At 37.3% G+C, this 12,256-nt stretch overlaps 1 protein-coding gene across 2 annotated transcripts in view; it reads left to right on the plus strand.

Moving 5' to 3' along the window:
* The window catches only part of TLL1 (tolloid like 1), a 197,083-nt gene that overhangs the window by 75,306 nt on the left and 109,521 nt on the right, over window positions 1-12,256 (plus strand). The gene's annotated exons all lie outside the window — the stretch shown is intronic.

Here is a 12,256-nt window from a genome sequence, read left to right on the forward strand (position 1 = left end):
TCTTGGGCAAACAGACCATGGAGTGGAGGAACCCCATTTGCCTTCCTCCCCAGCCTTAAATAAGATTTCATAAGGTGTGAATCCTTTGTTTCCCAAACTTGACCCCCCACCCTTCCCTTCTAGTGGAAAGTTACAAGTCGTCCCAGGTAACGTTTAGTATCAGGTGACAAGATCACTTGACTGTGTAGTATCACAGTGTGCATGAGTCAGTGGCAATATGGAGCATCCACAGGAAGGCCAAGTCTTTTCACAGTGCACTGTCTTTGCTAATGGGCCATCAGCCCTGTCTGGCTTTTCCATTGTTGTACCTGAAGTGTTAGCAGTGGGCATAATCCAAAGTTGACATTGAAATACAATACATCGTCAATATTCCTAACTTGAGATAAAGAAATGATACAGGCAAACAAATTAGATAATCACATTCCGTAAATTATAACCTTTCCAATGATGTCTTACAAGACCCATCTGGCATAAAGTACATCTCAGTTATATCATAGTCATATCATAAGCATGTTTTCATAAAGAATATGGAGTGAAACATCACAGTGATTTCCCACCTGAGGTATTTGTGTTTTATGGAGGAGTAGGAATGATGCCATAGTTAAGGCTGGGTTGTGTTTTCACTTAAAGCTGACATTCAACTCCCTATTTTTGTGTGAAAATGCAGTGTAAATGCCCCAAGTTTTCACCACCACAATATGGATTTTTGGAAACTTTTCAAGTAAATCTGCAGGTTTCTCACTTCCAATCAGTTAAAAATTGTCCTTAAGAAAAGTTCACATTTTGAGTCTCAAGATTTTTGGACCCTTCTAGTTTAAAAGTGGCAGAAAGTGGGAACTCAGAAATGTGTACACAGTGAAAGTTTGTGGGCAGATTTTTGTAATTATTTTGATAATTTGTTCAATTTTCATCATAACCAAATCCTTATGTGCAATGGCTAGTGATGAAATAGAAGGATTATGTTAGCTATTTCCATTCTCCAATGTGGCATGCAGAAATCTTTTTAAACAGTTTAGATGAAGAATACAACACTGCCTTTTGTCACATGCTCCCACTAACGTTTCCTTGAATCCAAAATTGTCAGTTAGTACAGTGATGTATATTGGATTTTGCTAGTTCTGGGACATTTGTGTTATCCTGAAGATCTTTGAGAAAGGAATGAAAACTTTTTTGAAGACCAGGTTCTTAGTGAAAATATTTAGCCTGAATTGGCTGAACCATTGAATGATTAACAGAATCTTTGACACAGTAGCTTGTTCTTTGTTGAACATCCTGTTCTTCACAAAACTGTTCAGCTGATTCAGGAGTGGAGCATTCGTTCCAGTCAAATGCTTTAACTAAGATCCTTGTTTCAACGAAGTAGCTTTTGCTTTTTGAAGATCCTGTTCTTTTCTAGTTTACTAAAGCAAAATGAAAAATTGGATAAAACGAAAATTTCAATATTTTTTTGAGAAAATGGTTTATGAAAACTTGTATTCAGAATACAACTTTTGTCATGGGAAAAATATAGTTTAAAAATTTTCAATCAGCTTTCTTTCAATGACTTTAGAAGAGCAATACAATACTGCTGTTACATGTGTCTATGTGAAACTGGGGCTAACACAGTAGAAATAAATGGATTTTTGTAGACCAGCAGCATTTGTGTTGTGCCACAGAGGAAGATCTTCACCAAAGAAGTGGTTACTTTCATAGAACGCAGGTTCTCATGAAAATGCCTCTTTGTGTAAGTGGAATTCCTGTGTTGGGTGGGCACTTTCACAGAGATCCTGCTCTTTTGTGTTTAAGTAATCAGAGGGAGGGGGTCAGAGACTTCCTTAATTTAAAATATTAAAAGTGGGACATTAATACAACATTGTGTGTCACTTAGGATGGTCTGCACATAACATACTAACACAGAGCATGCTTAACCACAGAAACAAAGAAATGAAAAGTTAGGGCATCTAGTAGTACATATCCTTAATCTTCAAACCAGAAACACACATTTTAACGATAGAACCATCACCTTACACCACAGACAATGCACCACAACCTTAACTCTGTCCCAGCAGGGACACTAGTCTTCCAGGACCGCTTCCACAAATGTGAAGACTTGTAGGAATGAAGGCAATAATGTTTTATGGTGGGAATTTTGGGGAAAGTTGGCATCTCTACTGGAGCAGAGTTAAGGCTGTGATGAATTGGGTGTAGAGCTGTGTTAGTAGTGAAATGTGTATCTCTGAGTGAAGGAGGACAAGGATCACTTTACATTCGCTTGCTTACTGAGATTTTGGTTAGATACATAACCTATTGTCCAGCCTTAATTGACATATGATACTGTGATTTTGTGTATTAAAATATATGTATTTTAATGTGTTTAATCCTATTAAACTTTCCGCTTTTATCTTTTTTGTATTTAGAACTTGCCATTTTCTATTATCATTTTTGTTAGTTATATTTAACCCTAACTCTTTTGTATTTAAAATAAATTTTAATTCTCACTCCACTTTATTTGTTGCTTTTTTTATACACCCCAGCCTTGACTCCAAATTCTGTCCCTTCCACAGGAATCCTTATGGTTTAATAGTTAGATGTAGAGGAACTTTGGTATAGCTGTTGTCCTTGCTCATTTCCTTGAGGTATCAAGAGTTACAGGAACATGATGTCTCCTCACCTCAACATAGTGCCAATTTTACTTTTATCTATTTCTTTAGATTTCGCATATTTTACCTGCTCCACCTAACAATACTTATTTTTTTATTTGTTTTTTATTCCAATCAACAGTAGTTTAAAAAGAAGAGGACAGAAAGTCCAAAAATATTAAGTTTCTTGAAGACATAGGAAAGAGTCTTTTTAACCCATTACATTTCAATAACAATGTAGAATACACTTAGATTTCTCATGACACATATAGCTGTGGAAGGGTTTGTATTTGTTAAAGTTTTAGTTAGCCAGGAACAATGTAGTTAGTTATTAACAAATGCTTATGTCCATACATATGAGTCTCAGTTATTTTTATGTCTAGTGCAATATCTACAATTTTTTGTCCCTCCTGAATCTGTACCCAGAGTTGACCCCATTCCAAGCAGAGGTCTCAGCTGCTAACACTGTGATACCATTCTGAAAACTTGTAGAGGCCTTTCCATGTGGTCTGGAATCTCCACTGGGGCAGAGTATGAAGTCGAGGGTGTGCTGAGGCTGGGGACAAGGATAAGGGAGCATGCACATTGCTCCTTCTATGACCCTGTGGAAATTAGTCCCAAAAGATAATTACTATTTTTCTTGCTTTCCCCCAGCTTGATTTCTCTGAGGTGGGGGAGCTGTGGTCAGTGAAAGACTCTGGAAGTATTGCTCTAATGGGTGATTGGAAACAAGATACAGGGTGTCTTCATGGATAGATCCAGCCTTGCATAGATCTATCAGGTTTGGGGACAGACTACATAGACGGTTTCATTGGGAGGCAAACCACAGGTATCATAATGGGGTGATGAGTTATAGGGGATTTCTTTGAGGCCTTCTACATGGAGATTTCCTGTCTCCACTATCTATCTGCAAAAGGGAACTGATTTGGGCCTTCATTACCATATCATCTTCAGTATTGCCAAGTTTCACAATATTTGTGGTAATTTTAAGGGTTTTTGTGATTTCTGATTTCTACTTTCAAGTTTTTGAAGTTTGATCTTACCCAGCATAGCCACTAACATGCACTGCTCTCAGTGAGATTGAAACCTTAGCAATAGGACCACCATGGTCAATTAATCTATGCAAATTAAAGTGAGGTTGCCCCAAGCAAAGGCCATCACCTCCCATTTTTCCAGTGGTGCAGAAGACAGGTGGTTCTCAAATAAAATGATGGCCCTTTAGTTACAATGTGAGGGCCAGGCAGGGGACTGGAGACTGTAGAAGTGCAGATAATTAGAGGGTATGGGCAGGAGGCAGGGGTATGTGTTAATAAATAAGTTTAAAAAAAACGGTGAGACAGGACAATGTGGGGAGCAGGAGACAGATAGCTGGAGGTGTAGGGGAATATGTCATGGCAGAGTAGTAAATAGGAGACTGAGGGAAAAGAGAGGGAAATATGGGAGTTAATTGAATGTAGGTTTGGGTAGGGAACATTAGACTATGAGGAGGAATGAATGAGGCAGGTAACTGTCCTATTTAGGACAGAAATGAGATAGACAAAATGGCAGCTCCCTGGACTTCAGGGAACAGGAGAGAGAAAGAGTAGAGGACACTCCTAATAGTGAACAAGGAGGTCTGCAGATTTGTGCATTTGTATTTAGAGTTGAAGGTTGAACCTGAGAGGATCACAGAAAAATTGGGGGTGGACAGCTTCCACCTCAAGATGAAAAAAAAAAAATCAGAAGGCAGGTGAAAAACAATGTGATTTTAAGCTTAATTTTTTTAAACCATAGTTTTCGGGGTTCCGACACATGGTTTTAGAATGCTTTGGCTTGGCATGAATAACTGCATATTAGTAACTATGAGTAATAGTACTTTAGAATGCATTATGTGCAACTGGAAGTGCAGAGTTAAAACTCTAGTTTTAACAGACTGTGTGGCTTTGTTTCACAGATATACAGAAGTACCGTTTTAATGGATTTCACCATGCATTGCACTCTTGATAGGAAAATTACAGATTTGATCCTGAATTTAATAATTTTAAGAACTAAAATAGTTTTGACTCCACTTCAGGTTTTGTATACCCTTTCCTGATATTCTCTATCAATCAATATTACTGCAAGGAAACTCAGTGTATTGAAGGCCAAGCCATAAAATCTATATCCATTAGCTAAGAAAATTCATTGTTTTGCCATCACTGAAGTTCCAAATTGAAACATGTGTAGTTTGAATGGATTTATAAACAATTTTTAAAATTCAGATCAAATATTAACATTGTTGTGACTTATTATGCTCATTTGGTTTTGTTCATTTTAATATTTAAACTTCTTCCGTACTGAATGTAAGTAATATAAACATTCAGGAGGATTAATCCTTGTTTTCAATGCTTGTTCTACTTTCCCTTTGTTCACGTTTTATTAAATAAAAACTTCAAAATAAAAATTAGTTACAATAGTTATTGTACACAAAATACAAAAAGAAAACATCCAAATCCTCCTCCACCCTAGACTTTGTCCTGAGAATTGAAAAGTCAATTTGATATCATAGGCCTTCATGTCAATTTCTCTCTCTCTCTCTCTCTCTCTCTCATTATTTAATTTGCATAGAACATCTCTTGAGATTGTTAGGATTGTTGAGATAAGTTAGGTGCAGAACTGAAGGGAAATGTTCCCACATCATGTGTGACTTTAAACCAGGGGTGCAAGAGAAATATAATCAGTGAATGTCATATTCTGTAATGAGTTGAATCAATTTTGCACACTTAGGTCAAAATCTTCCTCTTACCAGTCAGAATCACACTGGGGAGAGTGGACTGTAGAGCAGGTGCTACTGGGTAAGATGGCTCTTGAGGACTAGGTAGGGGTGCACCCTACTGCTCCTTTGAAGTCCTGTGTACCCCTGCTGTTTAGTTAGTAGGCCCAATGCTAACTCCCGCTGTTGGGAGTTGACTGTGCTTAAAACTTTGTCAGATCTGGCGCAGTATTCAGTAAAGAACTAGGGGCTTCGTTATGTCCCTAAAACAGCAGATAATTCTCCTTGTGGTCAGGGGGTGGTAGCTAGCTCCTCAACAAAGCACTCTTTAAATTTACGCTGCAGTCTCTTACAGCTGCTGTGAAGAGGATGAGAGCGCAGCTCCTTGTGCCTTCTACCACCACAACAAAGTTCAGGGTTTTGCCTTTAAGAATGTTGTTATCTTCTAAAATTTCCTTAAGCCTAACATTGGCATTTCTCCAAAATATTCAGGAATAAGCCCTCTTCTCAAAATTCTGCACATTTTCTCAGAACAAATCATAGTTTACCTTTCAATTTATGCACCCATTTTCAGTACTAACAACGTAATTTGTTTATAGCCTAATTTGAGAAAGAATTGCTGATACCTCCATTATGCTGCAATTCCAGCATTTTTAATCCTGTTTTACGCATAGCTTTCCAAACAGGAACATTTTTCCACGTGAGTGGAAAGCTTGGTTAACACATACAAAAATCAAACCAATGTCTGATTTGCTAAATTATTTGTGGATCACAACCCAACCCTCCTAGAGCTGTCCTTGGTAGCTAAGTAAGTCAATTACAGTGTCACTAAGTATAGTTAGTTTTGGTGTTATTAACTGCCGTGTTTTAGGGTCAAATGCCAACAATCTTTTCTCATCTATGGTTTTACTCATATCAATATTAATACTGTCTGTAATATGCTTTTCTTATTACAAAATGGTTGTGAACATTTATATTTTTCTTTTTATTTAATAGGTAATGAATTGCAAAAATATTAGTATGAACACCAAACAAGTTTCACATCAGATAATTATTTGTATTCAGTTTACATTAAATATTAAGTTTGTTGACCTGTTCATATATCTTAATGCTGGAGCAGGGTTGTCATGTTTATCTAGTTTCAGTTCCTGCATAACATAGCCCATAGCATTTCACCAAGTGACTTCTACTTCAAGCCTATAACTTGTGATTGAATTGCACCATACCTTTTAGAAAAACATTCAGTCTTTGTTTAATATAGATATTGATTTGTGTGTGTGTGCATGTAAGCGTGTGCATGTGTGTGTCAATACACAAAATTTTGTTGGGAACTATATGTGGTTTCTACCACACATTCCAACCTTAACTCTTCCCCCTTTTTTTCTTCTTCACACATCCCTTTACTAAATAAATCCTCTCCTCTCCCTGCCTCAACACTAGATATTTGTTGTGGATATTTGGTGTAATACTTGGTCAAGTTGAGGGAAGGTAACTTGGTAAAGAGATGTGCACAATACAGTAGTAAAAGGGGATAATAGGAGGCTGGCATCCTAGGGAGACAAAATTAAGGTTGTGGTGTATGATAGTTGTAATACTGTTAAGGTGTGTGCGCCGAGGAAAAGAGGATATGTAGCGTTAGGTGGCTTAACATCTCATTTCTTCGCTTTTGTGGGTTTGAGTCAGATGTGTGTGTGTGTGTAGCAATGCTAACTACATCACTGCATTTTGTGTATTAATTTTTTAGGGTTCTTTAAGACTTGATTGATTGATTAGGTGGGAGTGCAGATTTGTAGGGATGCAAAAGTGCAACAGCATGAACCCTGTGTGCATGAATGCTTTTCCACTGTGACAGAAAATTGTAGCTCCCGATGGAGATTTTATGTGGGCTTGTCCTCATCAATGAATCTATCAGGGTTTGTGAAAGCCTGGTCTCCATCAATAAGGTTTATGTACATAGTGCATAAACTTTCAGTTACAATGTGAATATTGTCTAAATATAACACTACATGTATTAAAATACATATTGCTCTAGAACAAGTCAGGATCTGCTCTTTATTAACTTTTACATAAACAGATTCAATAGCTCTTTCCTAAGCATGGGGGTTTTGATGGACTCCTGGATGCTGATTCCATCAAAAGGTTGTTGATAATGTGATAGCTGAAGTACTTTTTTTCTATTGTAACTATTGTTTCAAATACAAAAAACTTACAATACTTTCTCTAAATCAGGGGTTCTCAAACTGGGAGGTTGGGACCGCTCAGGGGGTCATGAGGTTATTACATGGGGAGTCGCGAGCTGTCAACCTCCATCCCAAACCCCGCTTTGCCTCAAGCATTTATAATGGTGTTAAATATATAAAAAAGTGTTTTTAATTTATAAGGGGGCCGCACTCAGAGGCTTGCTATGTGAAAGGGGTCACTAGTACAGAAGTTTGAGAACCACTGCTCTAAATTAATTTCAGTGTTAACATTTTCAAATGAAGAAAATAAACTGTAAACAGCAAGTTTAAGTGTCCTTTTTGTTTGTTTGTTTGTTAACAGACTGGTATGCAAGATAAGAAATTAGATTAAATTGAGATTGCAATAAAAATACCTCCAAGTCTTCCAGTTTTGTTTTGGTCATTTCGAAGGCTTTGTTCCACAGTTTTTGGTTTTTGTTTTGAAGCACTAAATGATCTGATTCTTGGAGCAAAAGGTTATCTTTACAAGGAGTAATAGACACACATATCCAAACAGGTGACTCCTGCCAGTAGGTATGGCTTCCTTGCAATATTATTATTTTTACTTCTGAACTTAGCTTGTCAAGGCTAAGGTATAGCACTCAACCTCAAATTTCCTTCTTTCGCAAAATATAGTGTATTTTTTACTTTACAGTACATTTGTATTCTTCATGGTTGACTCATCAACATCACTTCCCAATTTTTTTTGCTTCCTCCTCAAAATAATCAAACTGAGACTGTAAGCTTGTAACAAACTCTTCCAAAGAAGTAGGTAAATCAGCAGCAACAATCTGGCTTTTGAAACTTTATGCTAGTTTTGACAAACCTTTCTAGTGTCACATTCTCCATGATACTCATAAGTGCAGTTTCCATTTGGCACATTTTCTTGTATAACAGTTGTGCTTCACTTTGAGTTTCATGGTTTTTCTTGGCGTTGTCCATTCCTTCTTTCAAACAATGTTGAATGCCCACATAGTTCACTACAATTGTTTTACAAGATTCAGCATGACAGCATCTCATATCTGATACATTTTTTTTGGACCAGGACAGGTACTTGTTCACTCTAGGTAAGATTGTTACACAGAATCTGCTATTGCCTGGGGGATGACACACACACAAAAGTTTCTGAAGAAAACTAAAATGTTTAATGGCAAGAATCAGTACTGTGAGTTCCAGAGAATAAGCTGTGCATATCACGTACATAGTTACTGAGTTTAGTCTTTTGATATGAACTTGAAGACCTTCATACTTTCCATATATGTTACTTGCATTATCATATGACTGACCTCTGCAGTTTTCAATAGCAGTGTTGTTTGTGTCCAATAAAGACTTCACAGTCTGGAAAAGTGACTTTCTTGTGTGGCTTTCAATTGTTGTAAACCCAGGGAAATGCTCATGTGGCACCATGTGAGCAATATTGTAAAATGATTGGTAACTGATCAACATGAGTGATATCAGGAGCTGAGTCTACTATCAAGAGTAGTATTTTGCCTGTTTGACTAGATTTACAATGAATTCCAAAACTTTACATCCCATTTGCTCAGTAAAGTCATCACAGATGGTTTTCAATGTGTAGGACGGGTGACATTTCCCTTTGTTTCCATAGCATTTGATATGCTCACTTAGAAATGGGTCAAATTCAGCAATAGCTTCAAGAATACTTACATAATTTCCATTCAGAGGCAAGCTGATGATAACTTCCTCCCTTTCTCTAAATGCTAAACTGTATTCAGTGAGAAGCTCAACAACTGTCACAGTATGCCTTAAAACTTCCTTCCAGAAAGCAGTTTGCATTAGAAGCAACTGTCTGATCTCGCTGTCGATGTGATTCTTGCCTTGCAACTGGGGTAGTCATGCGACCATGGCATTGCAATGTTCCATGCTGTTTGCATGAGAACAAGTCTTCTCCTGCTTTTTTCCAGTCAGAAATGTCTGGGGTCATGAAGGTGCTAAGATTGCTAGGTGATGAAAAGCCTTTGTAGGCAAAACAATACTGCTCCTCTGGATTTAGAATACAATAATCAACCAGTGCCTCTGATAACATTTGGTAGTTTTCATTCAAAAACAAGAGGTGAGGGATACCATTTCTTAAGTTTGTACTCCCACTTGGAAGCTATACATTTGTCACTGAAATTCTGAAAATTGAAGAGAACTTTGTCAGTACACTGGGTACGAAACTTCTCCATTATCAAAGGTGGCTGGATTTTGTGCTATGCTAATGGCAAAGTTATCTTTTTTTATCACTACTATTCTCTCTGCCTTCTGTATAGAAAGGTGATAGGAAAAGTATCCTGGAGTTCAGAAACATGTACATTTTCTTCTGTCCTCTCTGGAGGGAACAAATTCATATTCATATCTTCACTTTGGTTATCATTTTTTGAGAGGGTCGCTCAGTGTCTTTGGAAGAAGATTCTGAAATAGTACCAGTAGAGAAATAGTTAGTAAGTTAGAGAAACTTGCTTACAATTTTTTCTCTTTATAATTTAGCTTTCCTTTTTGCTGCTCTACTTCAAAATTGTCAACCAGACGTCTCATAGAACAATACTAAACAAGTACTTTGCATTGCTGTCATTAGCAGGTGGCAATTATTGCTGCCAATTAGCACCATTGTCACCAGCAACTGAAAGTCTGAAAAAAATTAAATATGAACTGTGAAAGCTTAGGAAGCTGGTACAAAGTTAGTATCGGGGGTATCAATGATTTTTGTCTCTTCTTTTTAGTGTTAGCACAAATATGATCACAATCTCCCTTGTATTTTGTGTATATTTCACACCTCAGAGGTCCCCCAGAAAAGCAGAGGCCTAGGTCTGCAGCCCTCTGAGCTTCCCTCCATGATTCAGGCATAACAGGTCTCAAGAGAGGCTGCTTTTCACCTATACTTTTCTTTGTTATCTCCTTTTCCATTTGTCTTTTGTTTTCTTTCCATACCTTGGTCTACATACAGATACACCTTGTAACTACTGTACATAAAGGGTTACCAAGTATCAGCAAATAAATTTGTCACTATAAATTATTTTCTGTAACTCATTCCATTGATGCAGACCCCTTCATAATATTAACCTTCATATTATTAGAAAGGAAGGATGGTCTAGTGGTTAAGGTACTGTACGGGACTTAAGAGATCTGGGTGTAATTCCTGGCTCTACCATAAAGCTCCTATGCAGCCTCGAGTGAATCACATAATCTCTTTGTGCTTCAGTTTCCCATCTGTAACACTGATACTGCAATAGTGAATCCCTGTCACAGGAAACAGGTCACTGATAAAATGATGATTGTCCATAATATGTACTACTGATGAGGTGAACTGGAAGGGATAATGTTTCTGCTGAATCAGTGCCTCTTAGGAGGAAGATGTTAAAAGGATATATATAGAAAGTGACTGAATAGTTCAAAGGTTTTTGGAATGCACTCAAATACACAGACTTGTTTCCAGAAGGCTCTTATTTTATGTAATAAATAAAACTGTTCAAGTTTAAAAATACGTTACTCATAAGGTTCTAAAACATTTTGTTTTAAAATGAATGAGTTCATTTGCACTCTGTAGTGTAAGTATTCTGGCATTTTCCCCTTAAAGAATAAAAGAAGCAATTTACTATGCTTACAAAACTGGCAAGATGAGGTTTGTACTTCAGCTCCTAATTTTGAACCAAGTACTATGAATAACTCCAGAGTTATAAACCATTTTTATTTCGCCTCCTACTTAGTATTGTCTGGCTCTCTGCCCTTTAGTATTTATTTTTTACTGATTTTTAGCAATTTTTTAGTATGTAAAGTACTCAACCTTTCTAGTTATGTATTTCAAATTATGATGGCTACTCTATGTATCCATTCCAGTTATAAAAAATACTGAAGTTATTTTCAATGTGATTTATTTTTCCTGGTAGCCTTGGGTTCAAGAGTGAGTGCTATGCATATAGGGAATGCATATGCACTGCACAGGAGTTCCCCAGCAAAGACACCCTACAAATAATGACTTCTATGATGCAAACTTGATTAAATAACAGCTAACAAAACATCAATAAGCAAGCAAGCAAGCAAGCAAAAGCCAGAAAGGGTTTCATCTAGGGGAATGACATGGTTAGAATAATAGGAAAGGAAGGTGTTAACAAAAACGTTTTGCATGGATTTGAATGAACATATAGGGACACCAGAGATGAAGTATTGCAGTAAATGAAGTGTGGACAAGGGTTTTAGTTGTGGGGAAAGAGAGGGAAGGATTTACTGTGGAAACTATATGAAGGAACAACCAACTGAAATTGGTGACATCCTGTACACGGGGCAAGAGGAGAGGGAAGAATTGAATATGACACAGGCTGTTTGCCTGGGTCACAGAGAGGATAATCAAGTTATTGTCAGAGATGGTGGAGGCTGAGAGAAGGAAGAATTTGGGGGAAAGATCATAAATAATAGCTTCAGCCAGTGCAAATTGGCAAAGCTCTATTTACTTAATACATGCCAGTTGAGGGTCTGGCCTGCTGAGTTTAGCTTTTGCCACAAGCTTGAGTTGGACTTCAGTTTTGCATCTATTTTTGCTGATATTTCATCCTGAAGAGAGGGAGAGATTGGGCTAAAGACAGATGAACACACATCTAGCTTACTCAGCTTTAGCTGTTCAAAGCTCCTGGCCCTTTGGTTTGGATCAGCAGAGGGATGACAATTTAAGATAAATGAGCTCATATAGGGGAAAG

The sequence above is a fragment of the Gopherus flavomarginatus genome, chromosome 3, assembly GCF_025201925.1.
Source record: "Gopherus flavomarginatus isolate rGopFla2 chromosome 3, rGopFla2.mat.asm, whole genome shotgun sequence".
NCBI lineage: Eukaryota > Metazoa > Chordata > Testudines > Testudinidae > Gopherus > Gopherus flavomarginatus.